The sequence below is a fragment of the Vigna umbellata genome, chromosome 4, assembly GCF_029865625.1.
Source record: "Vigna umbellata cultivar VRB3 chromosome 4, Vumbellata_1.0, whole genome shotgun sequence".
NCBI lineage: Eukaryota > Viridiplantae > Streptophyta > Magnoliopsida > Fabales > Fabaceae > Vigna > Vigna umbellata.
Window position 1 is genome coordinate 56,866,853 of NC_142168.1, and position 19,860 is coordinate 56,886,712.

The window sequence follows — 19,860 nt, forward strand, 5'->3', positions numbered from 1 at the left end:
ACTTCGTCAACTTCGTCCACTTCCTGAACTTCGTCAGCTTCCTCCACTTCGTCGACTTCCTCCACTTCACCAACTTCATCTACTTCGTCCACTTCATCAACTTCCTCCATTTCGTCAACTTCGTCCACTTCGTCAACTTCTTCCACTTCCTCCACTTCGTCAACTTCGTCGACTTCGTCCACTTCGTCAACTTCGGCAACTTCCTCAACTTCGTCTACTTTGTCAACTTCGTCAACTTCCTTCACTTCCTCCACTTCCTCCATTTCATCAACTTCGTCAACTTCCTCCACTTCGTCCACTTCCTCCACTTCGTCCACTTCGTCAACTTCTTCCACTTCGTCCACTTTGTCCACTTCGTCTACTTCGTCCACTTCGTCCACTTCGTCCTCTTCGTCCACTTCGTCCTCTTCGTCCACTTCGTCCACTTCGTCCAATTCGTCCACTTAGTGCACTTCCTCCACTTCCCCGACTTCCTCCACTTCCTCCACTTCGTCGACTTCGTCCACTTTGTCCACTTCCTCCACTTCGTCAACTTCGTCCACTTCGCCAACTTCGTCAACTTCGTCCACATCGTCCACTTCGTCAACTACGTCAACTTCGTCAACCTCGTCCACTTCTTCAACTTGCTCCACTTCCTCTACTTCGTCCACTTGCTCCACTTCTTCAACTTCGTCCACTTCGTCAACTTCGTCCACATCGTCCACTTCCTCCACTTCATCCACTTCGTCCACTTTGACAACTTCGTCAAATTCGTCCACTTCGTCAACTTCGTCCTCTTCGTCAACTTAATCCACTTCCTCCACTTCCTCCATTTTCCTCCACTTCCTCCACTTCCTCCACATCCTCCACTTCGACAACTTCACCCAATTCGTCAACTTCGCCCACTTCGTCAACTTCGTCAACTTCGTCAACTTCGTCAACTTCGTCCACTTCGTCCACTTTGTCCACTTCGTCCACTTCGTCTACTTCGTCAACTTCTTCCACTTCCTCCAGTTCGTCCACTTCGTCAACTTCGTCAAATTTGTCAACTTCGTCAACTTCGTCAACTATGTCCACTTAGTCCACTTCCTCCACTTCACGAGCTTCGTCAACTTCGTCCACTTAGTCCACTTCCTCCTCTTCGTCAACTTCGTCAACTTCGTCCAACTTCGTCCAACTTCGTCCACTTCTTCCATTTCGCCAACTTCGTCCAATTCGTCCACTTAGTCCACTTCGTCCACTTCCATCACTTCGTCCTCGCCCTCGACTGCCTCCACTTCCTCCACTTCCTCCACTTAACCAACTTCGTCGACTTCGTCAACTTCATCCACTTCATCCCCTTCGTCAACTTCTTCCACTTCATCAACTTCTTCCACTTTGTCCACTTCGTCAACTTTGTCCACTTCGTCAACTTCGACCACTTCGTCCACTTCCTCCACGTCATTCACTTCGTCAACGTCGTCAAATTTTTCAACTTCGTATACTTCTTCAACTTCGTCCACTTAGTCTACTTCCTCCACTTCCTCCACTTGGTCCACTTCCTCCACTTCGTCCACTTCCTCCACTTTCGCCACTTCTTCCACTTCCTCCCCTTCGTCCACTTCGTCCACTTCGTCCTCTTCGTCCACTTCGTCCACTTCGTCAACTTCGTCTACTTCGTCAACTTTGGCCACTTCGTCCACTTCGTCAAATTTTTCCACTTCGTCAACTTCGTCCACTTCGTTCAATTTCTCCACATCCTCCACTTCCTCTACTTCGTCCACTTCCTCCACTTCCTCCACTTTCTCCACTTCGTCCACTTCCTCAACTTCGTCCACTTCTTCCACTTCGTCCACTTCGTCACCTTCATCCAGTTCGTCCACTTCCTCCTCTTCCTCCACTTCCTCCACTTCGTCAAATTCATCCACTTAACTTCGTCAACTTTGTCCACAACATCCACGTCAACAACGTCGTCCACTTCGTCAACTTCGTCCACTTCGTCAACTTCGTCAACTTCGTTCACTCCCTTCACTTCCTCTACTTCCTCAACTTCGTCCAGTTACTCCACTTCGTCCACTTCGACAACTTCGTCAACTTCCTCCACTTCCTCCACTTCCTCCACTTCCTCCACTTCCTCCACGTCCTCCACATCGTCCACTTCGTAAACTTCGTCAACTTCGTGCACTTTGTCCACTTTGTCGACTTCCTCCACTTCCTCCATTTCCTTCACTTCTTCCACTTCCTCCACTTCGTCCGCTTGGTCCACTTCCTCCACTTCCACCACTTCATCCACTTCCACCACTTCTTCCACTTCCTCCACTTCCTCCACTTCATCCACTTAACTTCGTCAACTTTGTCCACAACATCCACGTCGACAACTTCGTCCACTTCGTCAACTTCGTCCACTTCGTCAACTTCGTCAACTTCGTTCACTCCCTTCACTTCCTCTACTTCCTCAACTTCGTCCAGTTACTCCACTTCGTCCACTTCGACAACTTCGTCAACTTCCTCCACTTCCTCCACTTCCTCCACTTCCTCCACTTCCTCCACTTCCTCCACTTCCTCCACATCGTCCACTTCGTAAACTTCGTCAACTTCGTGCACTTTGTCCACTTCGTCGACTTCCTCCACTTCCTCCATTTCCTCCACTTCTTCCACTTCCTCCACTTCGTCCGCTTGGTCCACTTCCTCCACTTCCACCACTTCATCCACTTCCACCACTTCTTCCACTTCCTCCACTTCCTCCACTTCCTCCACTTCCTCAATTCCTCCACTTCCTCCACTTCGTCCATTTCGTCCTCTTCGTCCACTTCGTCCACTTCGTCAACTTCGTCCACTTCATCACCTTCGTCCCCTTCGTCCACTTCGTCCACTTCGTCAACTTCGTTCACTTCGTCAACTTCGTCCACTTCGTCAACATCGTCCACTTCCTCCACTTCTTCCACTTCCTCCACTTCCTCCACTTCCTCCACTTCCTCCACTTCATCAACTTCGTCAACTTCGTCCACTTAACTTCGACATCTTCGTCCACTTAACTTCGTCAACTTCGTCCACATCCTCCACTTTGTCTGTTTCGTCACCTTCATACACTTCGTCCAGTTCGTCCACTTAGTCAAGTTCGTAGCCTTCGTCCAGTTAGTCCACTTCCTCCTCTTCCTCCAATTCCTCCATTTCGTTCACTTCGTCAAATTCCTCCACTTCGTCAACATCGTCCACTTCCTCCACTTCCTCCACTTCCTCCACTTCCTCCACTTCCTCCACTTCCTCAACTTCGTCAACTTCGTCCACTTAACTTCGTCGTCTTCGTCCATTTAACTTCGTCAACTTCGTCCACATCCTCCACTTCGTCTGTTTCGTCACCTTCATACACTTCGTCTACTTCGTCCACTTAGTCAAGTTCGTAAACTTCGTCCACTTAGTCCACTTCGTCCACTTCCTCCACTTCTTCCACTTCTTCCATTCCTCCACTTAGTCCACTTGGTCCACCTCGTCCACTTCGTCCACTTCGTCAACTTCGTGAACTTGGTCAACTTCGTCCACTTCGTCAACTTTGTGTACTTATCAACTTCGTCCACTTCGTCCACTTCGTCCAGTTCGTCAACTTCGTCCACTTCGTCCACTTTGTCAAATTCGTCAACTTCGTCCACTCGTTCACTTCCTCCACTTCGTCCGCTTCCACCACTTCGTCAACTTCGTTCACTTAGTCCACTTCCTCAACTTCCTCCACTTCCTCCACTTCCTCCACTTGGTGCATTTCCTCTACTTCCTCCACTTCCACCACTTCTTCCACTTCCTCCACTTCCTCCACTTCGTCCATTTCGTCCACTTCGTGAACTTCGCGAACTTCGTCCACTTCGTCAACTTCGTCCACTTCGTCAACTTCGTCAACTTTGTCCACTTCGTCCACTTCGTTCACTTCGTCTACTTCGTCCCACTTCCTCTACTTCGTCCACTTCCTCCACTTCCTCCACTTCGTCCGCTTAATCCACTTCATCCACTTCCTCCACTTCGTGAACTTCGTTCACTTCGTCAACTCCATCCACTTCGTCAACTTCGTCCACTTCTTGAACTTCGTCCACTTCTTGCACGTCGTCCACTTTGTCCACTTCGTCTACTCTCTCCATTTCCTCCACTTCACCAACTTCGTCCACTTCCTCCATTTCGTCAACTTCGTCAACTTCCTCCACTTCGTCCACTTCCTCCGTTTCGTCAACTTCGTCAACTTCCTCCACTTCGTCAACTTCTTCCACTTCGTCCGCTTCGTCAACTTTGTCAACTTCATCCAACTTCGTCCACTTCGTCAACTTCTTCCACTTCGTCCTCTTCGTCCACTTCGTCCAATTCATCCGGTTAGTCAACTTCATCCACTTCCTCAACTTCCTCCACTTCGTCAACTTCGTGCACTTCCTCCACTTCGTCAACTTCTTCCACTTTGTCAACTTCGTTCACTTCGTCCATTTCGTCAACTTCGTCAACTTCGTCCACTTCCTCCACTTCGTCAACTTCTTCCACTTCGTCCGCTTCGTCAACTTTGTCAACTTCGTCCAACTTCGTCCACTTCGTCAACTTCTTCCACTTCGTCCTCTTCGTCCACTTCGTCCAATTCATCCGGTTAGTCAACTTCATCCACTTCCTCAACTTCCTCCACTTCGTCAACTTCGTGCACTTCCTCCACTTCGTCAACTTCTTCCACTTTGTCAAGTTCGTTCACTTCGTCCATTTCGTAAACTTCGTCAACTTCGTCAACTTCCTCCACTTCGTCCATTTCCTCCACTTCGTCAACTTCGTCAAATTTTTCAACTTCGTCAACTTCCTCCACTTCCTTTACGACCTCCACTTCCTCGACTTCGTCCACTTCATAAACTTCGTCAAATTCGTCCACTTTGTCTACTTCGTCAGCTTCGTCGACTTCCTCCACTTCCTTCATTCGTCCACTTCCTCCACATTGTCAACTTCGTCAACTTCGTCCACTTCATCCACTTCTTCCAGTTCGTCCATTCGTCAACTTCGTCAACTTCGTCCACTTAGTCCACTTCGTCCACCTATACCACTTCGTCAACTTTGTCCACTTAGTCCACTTCCTCCAATTCCTCCACTTCGTAAACTTCGTCCACTTCGTGAACTTCGTCCGCTTCGTCCACTTTGTTAACTTCGTCGATGATGAGAGGGTCGCACCTCCCACAAAAGTTGTTTGCATAAAAGAATGCAGTATAGTGCTAGGAAGTGACTCCTAGGTCGTCTCTCAAGGACCAAATGTGGTTCGAGACTTAGGTCAAACACGTAGGGGGGGTTTGTGAAGATTTTGTGAATGCAAGTGAACTTAAATTAAATTGAAAACTAAACGCAACCGAACACAATTAAAGGCATTCAAATGCAACACTTAAACTAGAACATTAAATGCACAATGTTGTAAGGAAGTAAATTTAAACGTGGGGCTCTACAAATAAAATCACATGCTTTTCTCAAAGAAAGAAATTAAAGGTCCATCACCGTATATCACCTTTCCCAAACGTCCCTATTACTAAATGCAAGAAAATGAAATGTGCTCTTCATTTAAATAGAACCAGCGTTGGAATCATAACATGTGCACAGCAAGAACGCATTTCAATTCCCATTGGCTTAAATCCATTAAAATACAATACATAGAAATAAGAGAATGCATAATCCTGTAGCCTTTGAATGTGATTGACACATCATATAGCAATGCACACGTAAGGGACCATTAAGCTAAATTAAAGAAACATTGGGATTCATATCTTTATAATTAAAAACGTAACTATTGAAAGCATTTGTCTTTTTTTTTTTAAATGAAACAACCACTTCACTTCTTCCCAGAATAATCACTATCCTATTCGCTCAATAAAGAAAACAAAACTGGTGCTGCACCTCCTCTAAAATGAATTCACGTTTCTCCTCAAGTTTAAAAAGAAAGCAAAGTAAAAAGGTGTAAAAGAGAGCTGCTGCTGGACCCAATAACATGTTCATTATCTAAGAGAGGCAAACAAAAAAAAATGTTCATTTGCAAAATGAAAACAAGTGTGACTTCTAGTAGGACCGTCCCACTCTCTAAAAGCAAAATGAAAGTATATTTGCTGGAATCAAAATCATATCACCGTGCAACAAACTAAATGAATTGAAAGCATCATACACTACTACTACATGGACCACTTTCTTCCAGCATTTTCTCCTAACAAATCACCGTGATAGTAGCCTCTTCTCTTCATCTCCACGCTCCAGCATTTTCTCCAGCTTTTTCATCCACAATCCCGTAACAGCATGTTTTCTTTCTCTCTTCCGCTTTTTTTTTTCCCCAATATGCGTAGCCTCCTAAAATAAGGGTAAAATGACCCCCCAATGTAACAGCGCTCCTCTAGAGAGAGTCCGCTGGAGCCCTCCAAGTTTGCTGGAACGCTTTTCTTCTTGCTTGTGCACCTCCCATTCTCTCCAAGTACACACCTGCTGGACCTGGGCCGTGAGAACCTCCCAAGCTGCTGCCCAAGCCACGCACGAAAATTGAATTCCAGCAGGGAACGTGGAGTCTAGCCTGCTTCGTGATGTCCAGTCCAAGAATCAGCACATCTTCTTTTTGAAGCTCTACGTTGCAGCCCTCACCATGTGCTTCCTAAATATTTATTTCCTTGCTGGACCGTGAGTCTTCCATCCCGCTGCTGGATGCTCATGTGCACAAGGGCTGCCCCTCTTCCAGTGGGCCGTGATGAATGAAGATTTGAATGGTGCAGGCCGTGACATTGCTTTTAAATGGAATCAGCATAGCATGTGCACTTTTGCATTCCAGCCCATCTCGTGTGCTTCTTTCTTGTGGGCCGTGTGGTGTGTTTTTAATTCCAGCCAGCAGCATACACCTCTCCAAGTGCACCCCTAATTGAAATCCACACCTCCTCAATCATTTTAGTTTAAAGTATAATTGATGTGGCATTTTCTTTTGACCTCCAAATGTCCCAAATTGTATTTTCAAAATTTTCCTACAATCCAAAATCAAAATAATAAGCTCAAATATTCCAAATTAATTAAAATAAAAATTTCCGATCAAATTGAGCACAATTAGGAAAAATGGGAAAATACTAGAAATTTAAGTACAATTCCCTGATTAATTCTAGCACACTAAACTAAGTGAAGTGAATAAAATATTGACTCATCAAAATAGACCACACTTAGTCTTTTGCACTCCTGGGCAAAATCAAGACGCAGCTCAAGGAATAGTTCAAAGGACATCAGGGAGCTGACACAGACTCGACAGACAGACAACAAAGACTCCAAAACAGAAACACAGTTGCACAATTCTCACAAAATCTGGACTGTAAAAGGTATAGGCAGAATCCCACACAAAGTCAATGAAAGCAAATACTCAAGGAATCATCCAAACAGTTCAGTACAAGGAAAACATTCAATCAGTTCAAGAGATGAATCAAAAGCAACAGAGCCTCACAGATGCACACAATCAGTGTTTCTCTCAAGTGTTTAAGGTAAATCAATGTCACTCAATGCACTCAAGAAAGAAATCACAAACAGACTTGGCAAGCCTCTAATATCAACACTCAAGCACATATGCATGTTCAAATCAAAAGGTCTTTTCATGGTTGTAATGGGGCCAAGGACAAGGGAGGATATATCTGGATAAGAAGCTACAAACCATAAGGAACAGAGGAGCAATGGGGAACAAGTGTAAACACATTCAAACACACCCACAATCTCTAATTCCATCCTCTTCTTGACTCCATTATTCACAATTATTCACATTTTTTTTTCACTATTTTTCTGCTCTTTTTTTTTTTCATCCTGTCTCTTTTCTTTTCTCTCTTTTCAAAACAAAACTGTAAAAGACAAGATACACATATATTTACCAAAACAAAACAAGAAGAGGGACCAACTAGCCAACTCATCAGAAACCCCCAAGAGACCACACTTGTTCCCAAAACACTTCCAAAGCTCCAAAATTCCCTAAAGTTAAGGTAATCATGGTTTTTCACTTAGGGCTAGTGTATGAGCATTCAAAACAAAGAAATGGGGGAAAGTATAGGCTCAAAAAGGGTTTTCAAAGGTTAGAACCAGGTAAGCTTAATTGGCTAGAGAGGCTCAAGAACAAAACTGCCTTTATCACTTCCAAACATGCATATCAATCAAGAATTATCAACAAGAGTCAAGCCAAGGCATATGTGCAAGCAATCAAGAGACATATCACACACAAGAAAGAACATAAAGTGGCTCAAATTCTCACACAGGGCATTTGTGTCACAATCAATTCAACTCTCAAACATCATGATCATCTTCCAAGCAAAGAAAAGCAAGGAATCCAACATCTCAGAGTATCAATGAAGTGAAGGAAAACTGACAACCTGACCACAATCCAGAATTCACGAAAAGCATGCAAAACTGTACACAAGACACAACAAAAACTACCTAGAAAAGAAAAAAATTTAACAAAGAAAACAAAAGCTATCAAAGTAAAATCAGAATCTCCCCCAATAGACCACACTTAAACTACACAGTGTCCTCAATGTGTCATAAGCATAAGATCACAAATCATAACAGTCAACAGATCATGGACAAGTGCAATAAAAGTAGGGAAAGGGGAAGAAGAGAGAAAGAAAACTCCCCTGATCATGGTGGCAGTTGCCAATTTTGGACTTTCAGGGAGATGTCTTCCACCACAGGATCCAGCAAGGAAATTTTGAGGAAGAATTGCTTCATCCTCCAGATTTGATCTAGCAGGGAGATATCATCCACAGCTGGATCTAAGAAGCAAAGATTGTTGATGAGCAGGTTCAGCTGGTGCCTACTGATCTTGAAGCTTTTGTCAGTGTTAGCACCTTTATTTTCCACTGTGGGTGTTTGTCTATCAAATTCATGTGTACCTCCTGCAACATGGTTAGTACATTATGGTTCCAAAGAATTGACACACAGGGGTATAACACCCAATCCCAGTGTAACAGGATGAACAACAGATAAACTCTCAGAACATGAATCAATTTCAAATTCAGAAACAATATTAACCACAGATTCAGATTCATGTTCAGTGCATGGAGAATAAACATACGAATTTGATATCAAAAATTGATTCTCATCATGCAGAGAGGAAGAATTAAAAACAGACTCATCAGCAATCCAATCACCAACATACCTATCAACAGCATAATCATCGACAGCATAGTCAAAATTAGGTATGTTTTCCTCCACTTCCCTAAAGATCGGAAAAGTGGTGGAAGATGAAAATTGTCTACCTGATTCAAAATTACTGCTTATACCTGCCTGGTCCTCAAGATCTTCAGTAGTCTCCTCAGGTGCAAGAGTGGGGCCATAGGGCGATGGGAAAGTAGGTGGCGCAACAATACGCTCATGACTCTTCTCCCCATCTTCTATGTTGATGCCACTATCATCATCAAGAATTAGAACAGTCTGAAATGGTGATTCCTCTAAATCTTGAGACTGTTCCTGATTGAGTTGAGTGGTCATTTGCCCTATCTGATTGCTCAAACATTGAAGGTGTGCTCTGTTCTCTTGCTGAAACCGAAGGTTCTGCATGGTCATCTGCTCCAACAACTCCTGCAATGTAAGCTCAGAAGTAGAAGGTTGAGGAGCTATCTGGGCAGACTCATAAAGTTGCAGCTGTTGTTGTTGCTGGACTGGCGGAGGCATGAAAGTACTCTGGAATGGTGGTTCTTGATATTGATGCTGTGGAGCATTATACCATCCCAAAGTAGGGTCATTCCATCCAAGACCGTTGTTGTAAGCATATTGCACAAGGGAAAATTTGCTCAGAAACTAATGCTCAAGATATCCCCAATCGGTAACGGATCTCAGAGGAAGAGAGTCTTTCCAATCCTTAGCTGCTCCTTGTAATGAATGCGGAAATGCGCTCAAGAAAATGTAATCAAGAGGGACATTTGGAGGCTTCATTGAAGAGCACATGATGTGGAGCTCCTCCAAATGTCTGTGTGGGCATTCTCCTGCAAAACCATGAAACTTAGGCAGCAAATGTATCAGTCCAGGGGTGAGATCGCAATGAAGATCATCCTCCTTAAGTGAAACCGGCTCACAAAGAGCACTCTCAGAAGTCGGAGGATGAGCCATATTGCTCTCAACATACAAATCAGCAGAATATGAATCACAATCAAAGTAACATGCAGAAGGAGAATCATAATCAGAGGCACTGGCAGAATAAGCAGTATTCACAAAATCAAAATAGGTAGACATGGAAAGAGAAGGGGAAAGGTAGAAAGGGAATGCTAAAAATTACGAAACAAACAAAACACAACACAATTGAACATGCGACACGTACACACAAAACAAAACATCACATCACAAGACAAGACAAAACACAACACACACTAACACAACAAAAGACCTAAGACCGAACCGTTGGTCCCCGGCAACGGCGCCATTTTGATGAGAGGGTCGCACCTCCCACAAAAGTTGTTTGCATAAAAGAATGCAGTATAGTGCTAGGAAGTGACTCCTAGGTCGTCTCTCAAGGACCAAATGTGGTTCGAGACTTAGGTCAAACACGTAGGGGGGGTTTGTGAAGATTTTGTGAATGCAAGTGAACTTAAATTAAATTGAAAACTAAACGCAACCGAACACAATTAAAGGCATTCAAATGCAACACTTAAACTAGAACATTAAATGCACAATGTTGTAAGGAAGTAAATTTAAACGTGGGGCTCTACAAATAAAATCACATGCTTTTCTCAAAGAAAGAAATTAAAGGTCCATCACCGTATATCACCTTTCCCAAACGTCCCTATTACTAAATGCAAGAAAATGAAATATGCTCTTCATTGAAATAGAACCAGCGTTGGAAGCATAACATGTGCACAGCAAGAACGCATTTCAATTCCCATTGGCTTAAATCCATTAAAATACAATACATAGAAATAAGAGAATGCATAATCCTGTAGCCTTTGAATGTGATTGAGACATCATATAGCAATGCACACGTAAGGGACCATTATGCTAAATTAAAGAAACATTGGGATTCATATCTTTATAATTAAAAACGTAACTATTGAAAGCATTTGTCTTTTTTTTTTAAATGAAACCAACACTTCACTTCTTCCCAGAATAATCACTATCCTATTCGCTTAATAAAGAAAACAAAACTAGTGCTGCACCTCCTCTAAAATGAATTCACGTTTCTCCTCAAGTTTGAAAAGAAAGCAAAGTAAAAAGGTGTAAAAGAGAGCTGCTGCTGGACCCAATAACATGTTCATTATCTAAGAGAGGCAAACAAAAACAAAAATGTTCATTTGCAAAATGAAAACAAGTGTGACTTCTAGTAGGACCGTCCCACTCTCTAAAAGCAAAATGAAAGTATATTTGCTGGAATCAAAATCATATCACCGTGCAACAAACTAAATGAATTGAAAGCATCATACACTACTACTACATGGACCACTTTCTTCCAGCATTTTCTCCTAACAAATCACCGTGACAGTAGCCTCTTCTCTTCATCTCCACGCTCCAGCATTTTCTCCAGCTTTTTCATCCACAATCCCGTAACAGCATGTTTTCTTTCTTTCTTCCGCTTTTTTTTTTCCCCAATATGCGTAGCCTCCTAAAATAAGGGTAAAATGACCCCCCAATGTAACAGCGCTCCTCTAGAGAGAGTCCGCTGGAGCCCTCCAAGTGTGCTGGAACGCTTTTCTTCTTGCTTGTGCACCTCCCATTCTCTCCAAGTACACACCTGCTGGACCTGGGCCGTGAGAACCTCCCAAGCTGCTGCCCAAGCCACGCACGAAAATTGAATTCCAGCAGGGAACGTGGAGTCTAGCATGCTTCGTGATGTCCAGTCCAAGAATCAGCACATCTTCTTTTTGAAGCTCTACGTTGCAGCCCTCACCATGTGCTTCCTAAATATTTATTTCCTTGCTGGACCGTGAGTCTTCCATCCTGCTGCTGGATGCTCATGTGCACAAGGGCTGCCCCTCTTCCAGTGGGCCGTGATGAATGAAGATTTGAATGGTGCAGGCCGTGACATTGCTTTTAAATGGAATCAGCATAGCATGTGCACTTTTTCATTCCAGCCCATCTCGTGTGCTTCTTTCTTGTGGGCCGTGTGGTGTGTTTTTAATTCCAGCCAGCAGCATACACCTCTCCAAGTGCACCCCTAATTGAAATCCACACCTCCTCAATCATTTTAGTTTAAAGTATAATTGATGTGGCATTTTCTTTTGACCTCCAAATGTCCCAAATTGTATTTTCAAAATTTTCCTACAATCCAAAATCAAAATAATAAGCTCAAATATTCCAAATTAATTAAAATAAAAATTTCCGATCAAATAGAGCACAATAAGGAAAAATGCGAAAATACTAGACATTTAAGTACAATTCCCTGATTAATTCTAGCACACTAAACTAAGTGAAGTGAATAAAATATTGACTCATCAGTCGACTTCCTCCACTTCCTCCACTTCCTCCCCTTCTTCCAGTTCTTCCATTCCTCCACTTGGTCCACCTCGTCCACTTCGTCCACTTCGTCAACTTCGTCCACTTCGACTACTTTGTCAACTTCGTCCACTTTGTCAAATTCGTGAACTTCGTCCACTCGTTCACTTCCTCCACTTCGTCCACTTCCACCACTTCGTCAACTTCGTTCACTTAGTCCACTTCCTCAACTTCCTCCACTTCCTCCACTTGGTCCACTTCCTCCACTTCCTCCACTTCCTCCACTTCCACCACTTCTTCCACTTCGTCCACTTCCTCCACTTCGTCCTCTTTGTCCACTTCGTCAACTTCACGAACTTCGTCCACTTCGTCAACTTCGTCCACTTCGTCAACTTTGTCAACTTCGTCCACTTCGTTCACTTCGTCTACTTCGTCCACTTTCTCCACTTCCTCCACTTCCTCTACTTCGTCCACTTCCTCCACTTCCTCCACTTTCTCCACTTCCTCCACATCCTCCACTTCCTCCACTTCCTCTACTTCGTCCTCTTCATCAACTTCGTCAACTTCGTCTGCTTAATCCACTTCCTCCACTTCCTCCACTTTGTGAACTTCGTCCACTTCGTCAACTTCATCCACTTCTTGAACTTCGTCCACTTCGTCCACTTCGTGCACTTCGTCCACTTTGTCCACTTCGTCTACTCTCTCCATTTCCTCCACTTCACCAACTTCGTCCACTTCCTCCACTTCCTCCATTTCGTCAACTTCGTCAACTTTGTCAACTTCATCCAACTTCGTCCACTTCGTCAACTTCTTCCACTTCGTCCTCTTCGTCCACTTCGTCCAATTCATCCGGTTAGTCAACTTCATCCACTTCCTCAACTTCCTCCACTTCGTCAACTTCTTCCACTTTGTCAACTTCGTTCACTTCGTCCATTTCGTCAACTTCGTCCACTTCCTCCACTTCGTCAACTTCTTCCACTTCGTCCGCTTCGTCAACTTTGTCAACTTCGTCCAACTTTGTAAGACCCTTGTAAACTCAAAATTTTACCAAGTTGTAAAAATTTCAAGTTGTAGTGCAAAATAGAATGTTGTCAAAAATTGACATGGTTTACTATTTTATGTATAACTTTTTATAGAATTAATATTTTGGGTTGATTCTTTTTCCATTAAAAAGTAGACTCAAAGAGCTTCGATTCGAGTACTCATACGCCTAATTCCGACTTCGGGAAGGGGTTCAACCGAATTGTCAAAGTTGTGACAGATGTGCTGTCTGGGTGGATGGCGCCCGACGCCGTTTTCTATGTGGCGCCCAGCGCGAGCGTTGTCAGTTTGCACGTTTTGGATCTAAAACATGTGGGGATTACGTGGAAAGTTGGGGAATATGCTCCAGACCCATAATGTTGGTCCCTTGGGTCCGAGAGGAGCGTGGGCAGATCTCTTTTGCATTGTTTAAGTGGTTCTTTGTGGATAAGGGGGCCATGATGTCTCTTGGGCAGATCTACAAGTATGGGAAGGGAGGAAATGGGTTCTGCACTTGTGTGAGTGAAGTCCTTGCTGCAGAATCCGTGAGAGAGGTGGAGTTGAGAGCTTCTGGAGTTGCAAGGAGGCCAAGGTGCTACAACTCCTTTGGAGAAGGATTCAAGGTGTCCCAAGGAGGTCTTCAAGAGGTAAGGGGAGCTAATCTATGTATTTTACTTTGTGGAAAATTTGTATGAATTGGATGAAATGTTTTAAGCATATGGAGATGATGTTAGATTGATCCTTGATCTTTGGTTTTCTGTTTGAATCTATGGACTTGTTATTATCAATATGATAAGGTGAGATAATTAAATGATGGATTGAGAATTCTGAATATGAAAGAAGCTTGAAGGTAAAGTTGTAAGGGAAGTTAGATTTAATCTATGAATTCTGCATAAGTTGGATGATGAAATAATTGTGTAAGGTGATGAATATATGTGAATTGAATGATGGAAATTCGTTCTAGGATGTTGGTATATGCGTAAATGAAGTTTTGATGGATTTGGGTGTGAATTAGGGTGGTAAACAAGGAAGTTTTAACTCACTTTTCATGGAATACGAAAATTGTGTGTTTTGCTTAGTTAATGAATTTTTGGTTGGATGAATTGATGGAAGTATGAGATGATTATTGGAATTGTGTATGTTGGATCTGTGTTGACATGAAAATTCGGTGGTAGTGCTGTTAGAAAGGAAATCAAGTGTCTTTATGGTCAATTTGGGCTATTTTAGAGGAAGTGAGGTAGGGATTTTGAGTAAATGAGGGCTGCAGTGTTCCTGGACTGTTTGGGCAGTCTAGACAAGTCCATTGTGACTTGTTAGAAACATAAAAGTGGTCTAAAACATGTTCCAAGTAGTAGAATCAAATTTGGGTCCCTAAGTTGTTGAAGTTAGTGTTTTGGAGCTGAAAGTGAACTTTAATCACTTAAAAAAATGGTAGTAGAAATGCTTAGAATCATTTGGATAAGTTTAATTAAGTCTAAAACGAGAATTAAGAGTCTAAGAAGTTGAGAAAAGTGGTTAGAAATGGTCAAGGGAGGTTCTGCTACCATTCTGCAGAATTCTGAAGAATTCTGCATGATGCGAAAAACTGACTGTTCGTCCATGTCGGATTTGGACGATCGGTCATGCCATGTGCTGAGTGGCGTTCGGTCAAATGTTGGTTTGGTTAACGTTCGTTCTTGGTAATAGCGTTCGATCATTGGTTTAAATAACGATCGCTCAAGTTATGGTTTAGTAACGATCGCTCAGGTGTTGGTTAGTAGCGTTCGTTCATTCGCTGGTTTAGTAGTGTTCGGTCAGTTGATGGTTTAATTAGCGTTCGGTCTTCATAAGGTTTGATAGTAAAGCGCTCGTTCAATCAGTGTTGAATTCAATATGGTGTTCGGTTTTGAGCGTTCGGCCTAGTGTTTGATCTCATAGTGTTCGTCCATGAAGCGCTAGCATTAACAGCGTTCGTCCCAATAGTGCTCGACTAAGAGTAACAGCGTTCGTCCAAATAGTTAACTCGCACCTGCACTTTGCAGAATTTGTTTTCGATAGTTTTGGGGGTTCCAGATGTCCGTCTTGGACGTTCTCTAGGTCGTTTTGGGGGTTCTTGACCCTTCCGGAACTGTTGGTAATGGTTTCAAACCTGTTTGAGTTACCTAAAAATGAGTATTAAAAGGATATAAAGAAAATGTGTTAGGTGTACACTGTTTTGAGTTGTTTGATATATCTATTTGATATGGGAATGTTGGGTGATCTGTTTGAGATTGCAAATTGATAGGAGAATGATGTTTGAATGGTTAAGTACCGTTGGAATCATGGTTGTATATGATTTGATTATGAGTTTCATGTTAAATGAAGAACTTGAATTGTTACAATTTGGTATTGTGATGATTATGTGATGATGATATGATATGTGCGTTATGGTATGGTTGGATTGGTATTGTGAGGATTATTGGATATGTGTATTTTTGGCTGGTTGGTGTCATTAAATGAGTGGTGGATAGTAAGCGTTGTGGTTGCTAGCCCGGGGAAGCTCTATAGAGTGATGGGAAGTAACCCTATACACGGGTGACGTGTGTAACCGCCCGGGGAATCTCTTACATTCATGTAAGAGTGATGGGGGTGACGTGGGGTACTAGTCCGGTGAAGCTCATTACAAATTTGATTGGCGTTGTGCTTGCGGGCCCGGGGAATCTCTTTAGGCGAGTGATGAGGGGTATACTTGCACTTGTCCGGGGAAGCTCTTGATTAGAGTGATGGAGGGTGACTTGTGTACTTGCTCGGGGAATCTCCATATAGAGTGATGGGAAGCAGCACTACACATTAGGGTAATGTGTAACGGCCCGGGGAAGCTCTAAAAAGAGTGATGGGAGTGACACTAGTACATATTGGTGTATGTATTTTGATTGATCTGTAATATTGGTGGATGTAGTCTGATTTATTTTGTAATGTATATTGGTGTATGCATTCTAATTTGATATTTTGATACATATTGGTATATGCATATGGTTGAAGCATAATTCGTACTTGGGTATATAGTTTGATCTGGTTAAGGTGTGGATGATAGTATGTTATTATGAGTATATTTATGATGTATATGAATTGTAATTTTGTTAGCTCACCCTTGCTTGTTTGTGCATGTGAATGCGATGATCGTGTAATGTGTGATGTTATACGGGAGCAGATGTTATTGCAGATGTGATGGCTGATATTTATGAACATGCATAAAGGATGAAAGAGAGATGGGATAGATGACTGGGAATGTATTTGTTTATATTCGATCCTGACTATTTAAACGTTTTATTTTCGGAATAATCGGTTTGTAATAATAAATAACGTACTATTTTTCCATTGAGGTTGAATATTAAAAATTTGAATTTTTACTTACGTGTTTTACGGAAAAATTAGTTGGCGTAACACCAAATTTCGGGGTGTTACAAACTTCGTCCACTTCGTCAACTTCTTCCATTTCGTCCTCTTCGTCCACTTCGTCCAATTCATCCGGTTAGTCAACTTCATCCACTTCCTCAACTTCCTCCACTTCGTCAACTTCGTGCACTTCCTCCACTTCGTCAACTTCTTTCACTTCGTCAACTTCGTTCACTTCGTCCATTTCGTCAACTTCGTCCACTTCCTCCACTTCGTCCATTTCCTCCACTTTGTCAACTTCGTCAAATTTTTCAACTTCGTCAACTTCCTCCACTTCCTCCACTTCCTCGACTTCGTCCACTTCATAAACTTCGTCAAATTCGTCCACTTTGTCTACTTCGTCAGCTTCGTCGACTTCCTCCACTTCCTCCACTTCCTTCATTCGTCCACTTCCTTCATTCGTCCACTTCCTCCACATTGTCAACTTCGTCAACTTCGTCCACTTCATCCACTTCTTCCAGTTCGTCCATTCGTCAACTTCGTCAACTTCGTCCACTTAGTCCACTTCGTCCACCTATACCACTTCGTCAACTTCGTCCACTTAGTCCGCTTCCTCCACCTCCTCCACTTCCTCCACTTCACCAACTTCGTCAACTTCCTCCACTTCCTCCATTTTGTCATCTTCGTCAACTTCGTCCACTTCGTCAACTTCTTCGACTTCGACCACTTCGTCAACTTCGTCCACTTGATCAACTTCGTCAACTTCGTCAACTTCGTCCAGTTCGTTCACTTGTTCCACTTCGTCAACTTCGTCAAGTTCGTCAACTTCGTCCACTTCGTCAACTTCTTCCACTTCCTCCACTTCGTCAACTTCGTGAACTTCGTCCACTTCGTCAGCATTCGTCAACTTCGTCCAGTTCGTCACCTTCGTCCACTTCCTCCACTTCGTCCACTTCACCAACTTCGTCCACTTCCTCCACTTCCTCGACTTTGTCCACTTCGTCAACTTCGTCCACTTGGTCAACTTCGTCGACTTCCTCCACTTCGTCGACATCCTCCACTTCCTCGACATCCTCCACTTCGTCGACTTCCTCTACTTACTCCACTTCGTCAACTTGCTCAACTTCGTCACCTTCGTCCACTTCGTCCACTTCCTCCACTTCCACCACTTCGTCAACTTCGTCCACTTCCTCCACTTCCTCCACTTCCTCCCCTTCCTCCACTTCCTCCACTTCCTCAACTTCGTCAACGTCGTCAACTTCTTTAACGTCGTCAACTTCGTCAACTTTGTCCAATTCGTTACCTTCCTCCACTTCCTCCACTTCACCAACTTCGTCAACTTTGTCCACTTAGTGCACTTCCTCCACTTCTACCACTTCGTCAACTTCGTCACTTCGTCGACTTCCTCCACTTCGTCCACTTTGTCAAGTTGCTCAACTTCGTCAACTTCGTCCACTTCGTTCACTTCGTCCACTTCGTCAACTTCTTCCACTTCGTCCATTTCGTCAACTTCGTCCACTTTGTCAACTTAGTCCACTTCCTCCACTTCGTCAACTTCATCAACTTCGTCCACAAAGTATACTTCCTCCACTTCCTCCACTTCGTCAACTTGGTCAACTTGGTCAACTTCGTCAACTGCGTCAACTTCGTCCACTTCGCCAACTTCGTCCACTTCGTCCACTTCGTCAACTTTGTCCTCTTCGTCAACTTCCTCAACTTCCTCGACCTCCTCCACTTCCTCTACTTCCTCCACTTCGTCAACTTGCTCAACTTCGTCCACTTCGTCCACTTCATCAACTTCGTCCACTTCGTCAACTTCTACCACTTCGTGAACTTCGTCAGCTTCGTCAACTTCGTCCACTTCGTCTACTTCGTCCACTTAGTCCACTTCCTCCACTTCCACCACTTCGTCAACTTCATCAACTTCGTCCACTTAGTCCACTTCCTCCACTTCCTCCACTTTCTCCCCTTCCTCCACTTCCTCCACTTCGTCAACTTCGTCCACTTCTTCAACTTCGTCCACTTCCACCACTTCGTCAACTTCGTCCACTTCCTCCACTTCGCCTATTTCCTCCACTTCGTCCACATTGTGAACTTCGTCCGATTTGTCTACTTCATCCACTTCGCCCACTTCCTCCACTTCCTCGACTTCGTCCACTTCGTAAACTTCGTCAACTTCGTCCACTTCGTCTACTTCCACTACTTCGTCAACTTCGTCCACTTCGTCCACTTCGTCCACTTCCTCCACTTCGCCCATTTCCTCCACTTCGTCCACTTCGTCCACTTCGTCAACTTCGTCCAATTTCTCAACTTCGTCAACTTCGTCCACTTCCTCGACCTCCTCGACTTCGTCAACTTCCTAAACTTCGTCCACTTCCTAAACTTCGTCAACTTCGTCCACTTTGTCAACTTCGTCAACTTCGTCGACTTCCTCCACTTCCTCCATTTCCTCCATTTCCTCCACTTCCTCCACTTCGTCAACTTTGGTCAACTTCATTGATTTTGTCAATTTCGTCAACTTCGTCCACTTCGTCAACTTGGTCAAATTCGTCAACTTCGTCAACTTCGTCCAGTTCGTCCACTTCTTCCACTTCGTCCACTTCGTCAACTTCGTGGGCTTAATCCACTTCGTCCACTTCCACCACTTTGTGGACTTCGTCCACTTCCTCCACTTCCTTCACTTCACCAACTTCGTGCACTTCCTCCACTTCCTCCATTTCGTCAACTTCGTCAACTTCGTCCACTTCGTCCACTTCGTCCACTTCGTCCACTTCGTCAACTTCGTCCACTTTGTCAACTTCTTCCAGTTCGTCCACTTCGTCAACTTCGTCCACTTCGTCAACTTCGTCAACGTCGTCAACTTCCTCAACGTCGTCAACTTCGTCAACTTTGTCCAATTCGTCACGTTCCTCCACATCCTCCACTTCGTCCACTTCACCAACTTCGTCCACTTTGTCAACTTCGTCGACTTCCTCCACTTCGTCGACATCCTCCACTTCCTCGACATCCTCCACTTCCTCGACTTCCTCTACTTCCTCCACTTCGTCAACTTGCTCAACTTCGTCACCTTCGTCCACTTCGTCCACTTAGTCCACTTCCTCCACTTCCCCCACTTCGTCAACTTCG